Here is a 14,207-nt window from a genome sequence, read left to right as displayed (position 1 = left end):
AAACATCTAGCAAATCCTTGGCAGAGCTTTCTGCTATCCTCAGACATAACGATGAAGATATACAGCCGCAATCAGCGCCAATCTGCAGGGTTAGATCTGAACAGCCCATCACGCACGGACAGGCTGAGAAATCACAGGGCAGAAAATCCATACGCGGAGCAGGGCATTAGCAGCAGGCCAAGTGAGTACAGAGGAAACCAATACGACCCAATATAACAGACCGTAGGCTCCCCCGCCTCTGGGAATGTGACCGACTCTAATTTAGGAAAGCTTTTTGGACAAGAGGGCTGTGGGAGGGGAGAGTGAGGGTATAGGTAAGTGTCTTCTTAGTGGTCAGTAGATAAAAGGTGAACATAGAGGAATTGATCCAATCGACTGGTGAAGTGCAGGCAGGTAGGGGTGGGTTTCTGATGGCTTGCTCGGGCTGCAAGGAGACAAGAGACACATCAACACACACTGAGAGAGAAGAAAGGGAAGAGGAAGGTCACCTCTTTGAGGCTAAACTATAGGCACATACACACACACACACACACACACAACTGCAAAACTTTTACACACACAACACACACACACTAGAAGGCTTTTACAAGCTGACAATATGATTTGCCAAGCCAGTGGATTTATAAACACAGTCTCCGTCATAGTACCCATTCCATCTGTAATACCACTGAGCCATTCTCATTTCGGCCTCCATACTGCTGTGGATTCCCTCCGCCTGCATCGTGTGTCCAGGTGATGTATGGCTCCTTAACATCTCCCTCAACAATTCAATTTGAGATAAAACCGCATTGCTGTTGGAGTAATACTCTCAAAAGCACATCGGCAGGGAGAGAGGAAGCACAGTGGATCACCTCTTCTGACACCTGCAGAAATATGGCCGGGCTAATGCTAGCTCTACCGGCAGGCAGCACGGTGATAACGCTGGTTGGAGAGCTGGTAGTGATGTAGTCTGTGTCTGTTACCAAGGAGGGTTAATTAACAACACCGAGAGCTGAGGATGAGGCCGTTTCTTCCCATTAGAACAGGATGTGATGACAAATGAGCAGAGCAGTTCCAGACCGCAGAAGGCAGTTTTACACACTTGCTAATATACTCCTTGTTAGATAGGGGCTGCAAGCTATAAATTAAACAGAGGAGGCTGAGAGAGGAAAGTGGTAAAACTTGAAATGAGAAAAGTACAAAGAAAAGTGTGTTGGAAAGAGATAAAATCTTTCGAATATGTTTTGTTTTGAGGATGTACCCGGACAGAAAATTAGAGGATAAAAACAAATACTGTTATGTGGAAGGTGGCTGCAGTTTCTACTTCCAACCTCACAGGTGAGCAGCTGAACTGTAAAGATCACTCACCCTGCAAAGTTTTGATGATAAAACACAGGACAGGGCTTTTACCCCGTGGTATTGCACCAGGACAGCAGGCTTATCTCACTATTATACCACTGCTTCTCCTTCTGCTGTCTCCTCTTTCAACACCAGTGTGAAAACAGAGGAGGTAAAAGGACCCCAGTAATTCAGCCGTACAAAGTAATAACTAGATGAAAGAGGGAGGCAAGAAAAGGATAGATGAGTGCTTGAAACCGTTGGGGATTGGCCTGATAAAATGGTGGGGTAGTACATTATCCACTCAAGGACATAGTCATGCCCCGCATTCACTGCAGTAAAACACTAAAACCAAGACACCCCACTTCAGGAGGCAAGTAAAGTTACAATGTGACTTTTCCTGGAGTCATTGAGGTTTTAGTGTGTAACATTCACGGGGCAAAGCACCAGCCCCGCTAAGAATAAGAAAGCATCAAATAAAGGAATTTGTAGTGAAAGCCGTGCTCACTTTGTTGTAAGATGGAGGTCTGCCTCTTTCAATATGCTATTATAAAACAGTCAGACACCATGAAATGGGCCTGGAAAAATGTTGTGCGAAGCTGAGAGATGTTTTCGATTTGGTTATTTATGTTGGCATAAAGAGGCCATTACCACAGCGTGCAACATCAGCATGTGCTTTCTGGAGCGTTCATGCCCAGCTCTGATCTTGATAAGACTGCGACAAAGACCCAGCAACAGCAGCATCTTCAGTTTCAAAACACGCTTCTAGAGCCCCTTCCCTGTGAAGGACACCCTCACTGCGGAACACGCACACGCACACACACACACACACACAGACGCACACACACACAAACACACATATATCCCTATACACTCATACAATAGAAGTACTGTAGCAGTCCCAGTGAGTTCCACTTAGCAGTAACTCTAAGCAATCAACAACAATTCCCACTAATGCTGGGCTTAATTCATCAATCATTTGCCATGACACTGACCACAATGCAACACCTCATCCCAGCAGAGATATATCACACAACTACTGGCTATAATGCCTCATCTGCTTCTCAACACAGCACTGATCAAACCATTACTGCAGATTGCCTCATCACAGTTTATAGGATTTTACATTTCATTATGAAAACCATTTTGAAAGTTATAGGGTTTTATTGTGGAAACTTGGAGAGGTCACCTTGCACTATCATTCAAACAGTACTTCACCTGCATATTGACTCTTTGCTTTTTCAATTAATGATAATTACATTAACTATATATTAATTAATTAATTATTATTTCATATTAACCTATTTAATTTAGCTCTTTACATCTCTCCAAAGAGACATTAATTTAGATTAAATCCAAAAATCTGAAGATAAAAAAAAAACAATCAATGAAAAACAATGAAGAACAGCAGTGAAAAAACAACCAGAAAAATAGCACCCATAATATTTTTTAGAAAGAAAAAAGAAAAATACTGCAGTCATCTCCTCTTTCACTGTATGCGCATCAGCAATTTGACTTTGGAAATCCACTTTCTGTGTGAAGTAGCACTTCATCCGTGGCAGTTTATTCTAGGCGCGGAAAGTAGAGTAGCCTGTTACGAGCTATCTGATTGAAAACTGATAAACCAGCCTCTTAGTCGGGACCTGGGACTTGCTCGGACGGGAGAGTTGCGTTCAAAAGAGGATGGAGATCAACTTTCTATAGGCTCTTTTTTTTTTTTTTTTGGCAGATCCCAGCGCAGCGCTATAGTTATCCCAAACCCACAGGAGCGCAGCATCAAACAAACTCAGGTACTCACAGATAAAGAGACGCTCGGAAAGTCCAAATCCTCCAGCGGATGAGAAAGAGAGAGAGCGCGAGAGGGAGAGAGAGGGAGAGAGAGTCAGCTACTAATTGTGCAGCGGTATAAGCAGCAGTTATCTCAGGGGTTTTTCCCACTTATTCCCTTTACACAACTTCCAAAAGATTTGCTTTATGAAATCACTTGTGTAAGATTTGAGCCAATCGCCCGACACCTTACTGAATATTTAAACAGGTAGCCAATGGCAGAGGTGGGAAGCCGGGGGTGGGCGTGTCCCCAGGTGCCGATTATAATATTGCATTGGGGTGCAGCTGGGATGAGGATGCGATGCTTTCTCGGTTCAGCTGGGATGCTCTGACTCCAGTCCCATCCACATGCGTCCAAAATGGAAATATGCCATGTGTTGTTGTTGTTTTTAACATGATTTGTGTTTATCTTATGTAAGTTAGAGCTGTACTTGTCAGCCAGGGGTCCACAGACTCCCAGAGGTCCTTGAGTGGTTTCAAGGGAGGTTAATAACAAAATTAGGAATAGATTAATTTCCCTATCAGTTAACAGAGAAGAAGTTAACACCGGGAGAGAATGTATAAGAATGACTATTCTCATCAGAAGTTTCAGGCTCCACACTGTTATCTCCCCACCTAAAACAAAAAACCCGAAACCTTTATGGAGGTGTGTGTGGTCTAACGGGTAAAGGTTGGAAACCTCTCGTTTAGAGTGTTGTTTTAAATCATCAGTAATGGTTGTGGAGTCACCCCCTATCTCTATTTATCAGTTGCACATAAGTATCTATATTCTGGCCAAGAATTTATGGTGATAATGAGATTTTGATGTATCAATAATTTGAATGAAGCATCAACATACAGTAAATTGTCAAAAGAAAGTATTTAAAGTAATTAAACACACACGTATAAGTGAATGTGGGAGCTATTAAAATTGCCTTTATTACATTATCTGTAATTTTAGGAGAGGTTGTTTTAGCTTTCAGTAAGGGATAAACTAGCGGCACGAGTTAGCATCAATGACAGTCATCCTCAAAAGAATTAAATCATTCTTCAGAGTGATGCATAAAAAGTTAACATTCTGTCTGATAGCAGTCACAAGTCTGTGTGTGTGTGCGTGTGTGTGTGTGTGTGTGTGTGTGTGTGTGTGGGTGGGTGTGTGTGTGTGTGCGTGTGTGTGTGTGGGTTCGCAGGTTTTCTGCTGCCAGATGTATAATTCCTTTGTCATGCTCCACTGACCCTAGCCTCCCTGAGACCCCCAATGAAATGAGATGTGTGTGGTGTGTGTGTGTGTGTGTGTGTGTGTGTGTGTGTGTGCGTGCGCGTGTGTGTGTGTGTGTGTGCGTGTGTGAGTGTGTGCGCATGCGTTTGTGTGTGCGCGTGTGCACACAGCTTGGTGAAATGAGATGTTCACATCCCAAGGACGTCTCCCACCATAATTTAAACTCACTGGTGCTGGAACACTTCAAACAGAAAGTGCTGAAGTCATAAACCAGTGCACTTCTGTCTTTACTGTTATTGTCTGTGATCTACTGTTGTAAATCCCCAGGCAGGTGGCAGGGAGTCAAACAATGCAAATAATAGGATAGAAATAGCAAGCTTTTCCATCCGTGTTTAACAAACAGTTACGATTATTGCATATTGGCTCCAGGCTATAAAATTAAGAAAAACATATGAAGTCACCCGCTCCCTTCACTTATTTGATTGTCCATCTGTTGCAGTTTATCTGCCCCATTTGATTTACAGGTTGCGGCGCTCTCTGACACCGTCACAAAATGTGAATGATTAGAGAAAGGGAAAATGTGCCGGAGCTTGACATACTGCAGAGCATGATACCTCCGGCTATTTACTCGCTGATCTACCGTCTCTAGCAGCTGAGACCCGAGTGTTTTTATTTATGAGGGGGCAAAGAGACATCTATCGGCACTCAGCTGAAGCCAATGACAGTGTATAGAGTGACTTTGAGCCGGAGAGTGAATTGTATTCCTTCCCCTGGGGCACGCTGGGACAAATCCCAGACACGATGTTGTGGTTTGTGACTGTCTGCGGCCCCAGCAGCTATGGGAATTGCTGTACGCACACACACACCCACGCACAACCACACACACACACATACACACACACTCATGCACTTGCACGCTTCTCGCCACCTTACTTCACCCTCACTCATCGCCAAGGTCGTGCCCCCCTCCCTCCGCAGACGCAATAATCTTAAAATAGAGCTTCTTTAACCGGAGATGAAGAATGTATAAAGCTCAAGGGAAGAAAGGGGAAGGAGGAGGAGGAGGAGGGGATCCCTGGTTTTACTACACCATGAAGAAATGTCCCCTTTCCTCTTTAAGCGCTGCTGAAAGATGTATAGCGCTACAGCATCATGATGAATCCCCGCCGCGGTGGATGGGAGAACACTTCTCATATCATTAAGCTTTAGTAATGGTCCCCGCGCTGCGTCCACCTGGCAGGGTGTTGCCTGCCTCTCACTCCTTTGGCTAACAGGCCTGCTGGCTATCTACAGGGCCTGACTGTCACTGCTCCACTGTCACTGCTCCACTGCTGCTGCTGCTGCTGCTGGGCGGCCTCAGGAAGATACGCACAGCTGAGGAACAGTTGAGTTCCTGGAGCAGAGTTGGGGTTAATTTGCTTCGACAGCAAGCAATTTAAAATATAAAGTGAAACTGCTATTTATTGGTTAATGAGATTCATTCTAATAGAAGAATTTGAAGAAAATCCATCCCCAAACCATTGAGTCCAAAGTCCTCAATGTTCAAATCTCAGTCCAAGTCCAAGTCACCAAGGTCTCAACTCCTCAGTACCAGTTTGAGTTCAAGTAATCCATGCTAGAACAGTCTTTTCCTCAATTGTCCTTTAACACATTTTACATTTGGCACTACTTTTCAAACCAGTTAATGTAAAATCCATGTAAGCGAAGCTCAAAATACATGGTGGAGCCATCTTCATCTGTCACATGACTAGCGACGTTCTCACTCTCAGGCACCACACACTCACTGATATGTTACATCATCCTATCAGTGGTTGTGCTGTAGGTAAATTGTCTACATGTAGGCTTATATTGCTAACCAACCAGATGATCAGGTACAAATTTAAGATGTGTACCCATGTTTGAGGTGATCGAGTCCCATGTTCAAGTCCTCAGTGCAAGTCCGAGTCCAAGTCTGGGTCATCAACATTCAAGTCAGAGTTGAGTCACAATTCATCAACTGGGACTTGAGTTGGGCTTGAGTACAACACTGCTCCCTGGATTAATGTTATTAGAAATGACTTGACTACAACCTGCATGGAACACTGGAGACAGAGAGTGCTGCTGGAGAGGCACGGGGTGTCTGAAGATTAGTGTTGCAAAATGAGATCTCCACCATTTGAAAAAGAGGGAGACTCACTCTTAGAAAATGGGTGGTAACAAAAAATTTAAACAAAATATGGTACTTTATAAATGATAGTAGGCGGCTTAAGTTCTTGCCTGACAAAATGACAAAATTTGTACAGACATGATCCTCTATATTTAAGAAATATTGAATGATAAACGTAATGTAATGGGTTTTTTTCCAAAATGAATGCATAGCGTTTTGTAGTAGAACTCTTCATCTGTTAATGTGTACCCTCTTGCTTTGTATCTCATGCTCAAAATAAATACATTTGATTTTCTCTGTGGATGAGCAAGGGCACTGATCTTTGAACTGTGCAATGTGACAGCTCTACTGCACTTCTGCCTCCAGGGTGTGAGTGCATGTGTTGCAGCATGTGTTGGTGTGACTGCGCTTATGCTCCTCCCCAACACACACACACACACACACACACACACACACACACACGCTGGCACATAGGTTTAGCCGACGGGGTCCTTCATAGATCACCCTCCCCTGACAGCTCTCTTAAATGTCCTTGGCAGAGAGACCCCCCACACCCCTCCACACACACACACACACACACACACATTACACACACACCTTTCTCTTTTCCCTGTACCTATTCGACTCTGGCCAAGCCACTGATGGATGCTCCCATATTTCTCTGCCTCTCTCCCTGGAATGCTCCCATAACCACTGGGCCCTGTAATGCATGACACAATCTGTATATATCCCATTAAGTGTCACTTTGTGAACGAACCTGTTTCTCCACACTCAGTTCACCTCACAGAATGACATGCGGAGGAGGAAGAGGAGGAGGAGGATAGAGGTTGGAAGTTGACCAGCTCCTTCAGGTCCCAATGAATCTTTCTTGGACCCAGACTTGTCCATTTAGCCGTCCTCACAGCAAGAATCTCATTGCGGTGCTCCTACCGTGAAAACCTTTTAGTCACATTGAATCTATGGCTTTAGACCCTGATAATTATCACCATGATGATCTGCAGCTGTGGCTACATTTGAATCAAGCATCAGTTTCCCCACAGCAACCACTCATCCCCTAGACTAGGACATCCTCACAGCGCTGGGAAGAATTACACTTGAAAAACAATGTTTGCTTTCTGTTCACCCTCCGCAGTCCCCAACTAATATTTAATCTTTTTTTACATCATGAGGTTTTGTACACACTCTCTGCATCGCTATCAATCACATTTTTAATTTAATGTATGAATATGTGATTTATGTTGCCCAGGCTCAGGGTATAAATCTATTTTGTGGAGAGGGGGGGCCTAACAGCGCTGATGTTCCCTTATTGATTGGCTGGCTTAATAGTGTTTGTTCTTTATAGCTGATCTCAGGAAATAAAGCAAATAAATAGTTGAGAATGAGTTCAGTCACTGCGATGCGCACACAGATGGGAGTGAGAAGGGGAGAGGAGGGATGGAGAGCGATAGAAAAAGAAACAGAAAGGAAGGAAAGTAGGAAAGCAGACTAAAAGTGTGATGGCTTATAACAGAAAGTACTGTTGATGGGCACAGTCACCATAAAACTTAAACAGATCCATGATATGGATGCTGTTAAATGTGAGGTGTGCTTTCCCAGAAATCTGTTTAATTCAGCTCCACAGAAGTGTGAATCATTGGAAGGAACTTTTCTCTTTTGTATGCTTTGAGTAGAACTGCGAAACATGAATCACATGAAGTTTTTATGATTTTTTGTTGTAGCTGGGTCAGAGCTGAAGGCAGAGACAGTCCTGCTGAATGTGTTGTAACACACAATTCGCTTCCGGATACCTCTGCCCTTACTGTGTTCAAAACGCTAACCTTTTATTGGCACCTTACCGCAGTGACATAAGTGACAGAGAACATGACGTTCCTTTTCAAACCCAGAAGCTCTAACCCACTTTATCAGACGTCAGACTTGAGTCATGTCTAAACGGCAAATCGAATGTGTCAGGCCATTATTCGCTCAAAGACTGTTTTAAAATTCCCTGAGGATTTGTCAAATTGATGTGAAATCAAACTGTGGTTATTGCCCAGCACCAGGCTCTTTGGAGGAATTGTGATAAATTAAAGTTGTCTTGACAGGTCAGTTAGGGGAAAGGAAAGTTTAAGAAATTATTTTTTACAAAGTGCCGTACTTGATCATGTTATATAAATGCTAAACAGTAAATGGAACAATGGCTGTGTTTGAATTCATGCTCAGGTTTCACTGCTCATCTTATGGACAAATGATATACTTAAATTCCCCTGGAGCACAGATCTTGTATCAGCTTTCTGTCTCCAAACCCTAGTCATGACCCATACAGGGAACAACCCGAAAAAGACCTGAGATCAGCGGTCAACTTCTTAAAACTTGGTCCATGCGGAGAGGAGGGGAAGAAAGCATCAATCTGGCCCATTATCCCTCAGCTCCCCTGGTGACAGTTCCCGCCCCGCGGCTGATGTAAACCAAACTTCCTGTTAGGAGATGAAGAAGCCTGTCAAGCAGCTGCAGCCACCTCAGCCCCTGTCACCCTCCCTCTCTGACGCTCTCGCATTAATAGGAAATCGATTCGAAATGTGGGAGAGGGGAAACAGCGAGAAACAACGGGACGTGTCCATCTCCGGTGGAGGGATGCGCAGAGGGGAAGCAGGCGGAGGCAGATGCTGGAGGGTCGGTGGGAACTACAGGTGGACTTTCATAAGCATGAGCCGATCTCAGCAATCATCCCTTTCCCGCTCTATCTCTAGTATAAACAACACATGTCAATATCAGCATACCTGGAGGTGGGCAACAATAAGGAAATACACTGGTAAGGCAGAAAGGGCTGCAGAGGTTAATATTGCGCCTGTGGCTTTCCAAACAGGCTATGATTGTTAAGCAGTTTGAAGCGTGAAACTGACATTTCATAGTCACAGAACACAGGATCCAGTTCTATCAAGGACGCATCAGTAACAAAACTCTACACCTTAAATTCACCCTTCTAACAAACCTGTCCTGTTCTCCTCTCTACAGCACTCTTATGAGCTTTCTCTTCAACTTTACATCTTCTTTTAATTAAAGTGAAGCTGTGCATCAGTGGAGGTCTTACCATTTGACCAAGGTCTCCCAGTGTAGCTATAGGCTTCTCCATCTGACCTCACGATAGGAATAATGAACACTGTTTCATCTCATCATGCTTAATAGTGTATTGATCCCCGCCTGGGAGAAATTGCTACATCATCTTCTTAGTTGGCCTGTGTCATATGGCTAGACTGTTGCATTACATTACAGTCATTTAGCAATGCATCCTACACAAAACATCTAATGTGGGCTTGATGCTGTAAAATAGCAATATGAGCTAATAACCCGAAATGTCTTTCAATGCACGGGTCAGTTTCTTGGTTATATGAAATGTCACTTAACAGGAGACATTAACTTTGGTTAAACAGTTGGCTCGATCTGTGTCCCCCCAGTGTATAGCTGCAGAAAAGCAGAAACAGTGCTTTTCATTGCACCAACTACCAATCAAGCACTCTGCCTCAGTCCTGTTCTGCCAGCTCCAGTCATGCAGCTCCTCTCTCCTCCTGTGTTTCTGTCTCTGTCTCCTCAGTGGGGTAATCAGCCATTCTCCAGCTAGGTAATTCCTGCTCACGAGTGCATGTGGCCGGCACTGCGGAAATTCATTTTTTGGTTTAATTTCAGGCCTATTGATCGTAGAGCGCTTTATGGCTGTATGACATCCATAATCACAACAACAGTGTGACAGCACAGATAAATAATGTGGCGAAGGCAGGGAGAGAAGGAGGGGTGTAGGGATGAAAGGGAAGGAGAATTGAAAAGAGGAAGAGCCTGGTTCCATCTCTTACTGCATTCTGTATTAATTACCAAGCCCCACCCTGCGACACCCTGCCGCCCCCCACCCCCTCACCTGATTGATCTCCCCTCAGCAGCCATAAATTAGTTTTCTTTCCAAACTTATCTGAAATCTGTTTGTTTAAGCATCCATTAAAGGATAGAGCTACTGCACTACAGTAATTAGCAAGGCTACTGTAATATCTGTAATTATTATGATTAGTGAAGCAGAATAAAGTTACTGCTATTGAACTCACAAGGGGCCAAAGCCACAACATGTTTATGAGGTTTTGCATACCCTAATGCTGTAGTGGAGGGCGAGCTCGAGCAATATTATTGCTAAATAAATATATCTAGAGTTGAGGCAACGCTATATGAATACTGAAAAGCAAAAATTATTGGACCAAATATTTATACTGTAAATTTCGCAGCATGAAATAAGTTTGCCCTGGTAGAGTATACTGACCAATTTACCACATGCCATCGGCTATTTGGTTTTAAAATCAGATGTTTTCACACTATTTTAAAGCTTTTATTAGGTATTTATGGAAATATGCAGTGTCACATTCTTGGCCTGGAGTTGAGCAATTTTCTCCTCTACAGTAAGCATAAACACTTGACCTATTTCAGTTATTCAGCCAGTCCAGACCAGTGTTTGGGTAGGCAGAACCTCCAGCAGAGTCCAGTGAGCTGGTTTAGGCTGGCAGAGGCCAGATCCTGCCCCAACCAGGTGTTTATACAACCCAGCTTTGTGTACGTGTATATGTGGTGTGTATCCTCACCACAGCCTCACTCAGTTTTACTTACCTCCTAACCCCAGGACTACATTAGAGCTACATTATATCTGTCATATAATGAGATTCGATAAACTGAAAAGTCCTAAATGTGACCTTTCTCACTGTACATGCAGTTAAATAATAATGGTGTCTAGTAAACAGTGGTGCCAGCGATGCAGCAGGGCATAAAGCAGACCTCCTCTTCTTGTTGGAGTCTGAGGGGGCTGACAGCTCCCGCTCATAAAATGTCGCAAGTCAAAAAGGCGATAAGGATGCAGGGTTAATGCGGCTTGGCACACAGTTTTATTTGTGCGGAGGCGGAGAAGTCCTTCTTTCCTCTCCCCCCTCTGGAGTGGCGTACAGCAGAGTAGATACTGTTGCAGGATGGGGAGAAGTGGGGAGATGGAGGATGCTTGGCCCAGACAGGAGGAGTGGGTGGGAGAGTGAGGAACTGACCATTTTTATTGCGATCTCTGGAACTCATATGAGAAATTACACTGTGCAGGACTGAATATTATATATATCCCTCTGCACTAGGGAGAGAGGAGGGGGTGGGTTGGGGGCAGAATCAGCTCTAATGTTGGTGTCATGCAACAACAAAGAGCAATACAATCACCTCTTGAAAAGACAGGGCAAAACTGATCATACATAAGTGGATTCTCAGTCATGTTGCCATGTTGCCTGCAGACAGTGTAAAAGTCATGTTTTTTTAATCCGAGCAGCAGGAATTCACAAAAGACCGTCCCGCTGCTATACATGCATACAGAATGAAACGTGTCTCGGTAACAAAACTGTTTGCTTGTTGGTGTTAGGGATGAGTGCCACTGGGAGTGAATCGCATTACAAGGCTGCACACCGCTGATCCGCTATAGCTATTTGTATGTGAGTCAACACCCAGCCTGCTGTCTCTTTAGGTGGGGCCAGTGACCCTATCATGGACACGACCTGTTAAGAGAAGCAGCCTTTTCTTATCTGCATGCCCTTGGAGTACGCGCCCATTGATATGCCACCTTGACTCTATCTTCATGCCAAGATGCTTCCAATTATGCGAGCCGCTGGAGTGAGGCGGAGCGTGGGTTTCTGTACGATGAAAACTGGTCCATAGTTAATGTGATCCTGCTGCTTTCCCCCCACAGGGATGGCTTTCACACATGGGGGAGAGTAAAAAGAACAGCCATTTCTCCACTATATGCTTCCCAGTTTGCCTCGTCTGCGACAGGCTCTGTGACCCAAAAGGCAGACTGATCTGTTTAGTGGAAGGGTCGTCACCAGGGTCTCAGCTCTGTAACACCCCGTATCCATTATATCCTACAGTTCAATACATCATATGTATATAGGTATTTCCACACCGACATCTAGTCCCTGTGTTATCAATATTTCTTTGACTGTGCGCTGCCTCTCTATAGGCGGATTCGACCAGGCAGCCGGGATGAGGTGACCGCACAGCGAGGGACGGCCCGCTGACTGACAGCAGGCTGTGACTCAGCTGAAGTGACAGGCCCAGTGTTACACAGCCATTGGGAAAGTGAGAGACGAGTGAAGGAAAGAGGCATGGGGGGCTGAGAGAGCGCACTTTGCAGATAGCCTCAGTCTCTTCATCTACCGTGAGTGATGTTTGTGTCAAACATAATTCTCTTTTCCAATGTCTGCGTCCATGTCAGGCCTTCAGCTTTCTCTATCCCACTATGACGAACTGTCACCCGTCTCTCTCTGCTCACTCTATTATTGCAACTTCCTCTCCTCTAATACAACTGTGGACAATCTATAGCCTACATGAAGGAGATCTGTACACTAGCTTATAAATCTTAGACTGCACTTTTGGTGAGGAACTGCTATCCGTCTCACTCTTCCCTTCATTGCTGAAAATGCTCTCATTCTGCCTCCATCCATTTTCCATCCGTATTGTTCCTTTCACTCCCAGAAGAGGGCAGCATTTCTTTACTAAATTCTATTGTACCACGAACCATGTGCAATATTCTTACATTTATAGCTTTGCTGCTATGTAATTTATAGAAAACTGAAAGAGAGGAGGGAGGAGGGTTGTCTCAATCTCTTCTGAGTGGAAACAGATAGAGGTCATCTTCACTTTTTTTTCACACAGAAAAAGGTCAAGATGATGCTGTTCATCTCCTGCTCTGTCTCTCATCCCTCTAATCCCATCTCCCCCACTTCACTATTTGAAATTGATGCTATTCAGTCTAAAATGAAGCCTGTCATATAAAATATGATCTATGAAGAATGTGAATGGAACAATATACAGTAACCGTACAGTAGCTCCTCCATCACTAACCCTTATACAGTATATCCCCCAGTGTTCCCTCTCTCTCTCTCTCTCTCTCTCCCTCTCTCGTTCTCTCTCTCTCCCCTTCCCTCTCAGCTCGCCTCTTCGTTTTCCCCATCTCTCCCTCTTCTTTGCTACTGCTCCACCCTATAATCACGCCGGTTCATGGCTCTCATTTGGAGTGGTATATATAGCAGTAATTGTCAGGGTGCAGTGCTGAGACTGGGCAGAGCATGTGTACTCTCTCACAGGGCTGTTTGCAGTAAATCTCATAGAGGAGAGGACAGCAGGCTGGCCCCTCCAACACACTGCAAATACACACACACACACACACACACACACACACACACGTACGTGCACACAGCACATTAGATGCACATAGAGATTAAGTAGATAAAATTATACAAACAAGTAAGTAATATGCGCAGAAAGGCTACTATTCATTTGAATTTTCATTGGTTCTCTATTAACACGCGAGTCATTATATCATATAATGATTTACTCTTTCAGTGGTTCCGGAGATGGAAATTGAATGCGTCTCATAATGTGTTTTTCTCTCAACAGGATGGGAAAATTATGCAAACACAGTCATTATTTAGCGGAGTGTCTCCTTATCAGTGAACATTAAGAGTCCCAGGTGATGAGTTAGGACCTGATTTATCCATATGTCAGGTAGTCTGCCTGTTTACCGTGAACACATGGAAACACACACATACAGTATATGCACACACACACACACACACACACACACACACACACACACACACACACAAAATACTGAAAACAGGTAAATCACTGAAGGATGAAAGGGAATGCAAACAAGCTTTCTCATCAGCTTTTCACTATATAGCT

This window comes from Centroberyx gerrardi, chromosome 15 (genome assembly GCF_048128805.1).
Source record: "Centroberyx gerrardi isolate f3 chromosome 15, fCenGer3.hap1.cur.20231027, whole genome shotgun sequence".
Taxonomy (NCBI): domain Eukaryota; kingdom Metazoa; phylum Chordata; class Actinopteri; order Beryciformes; family Berycidae; genus Centroberyx; species Centroberyx gerrardi.
Note: the sequence above shows the minus strand (reverse complement) of the source record.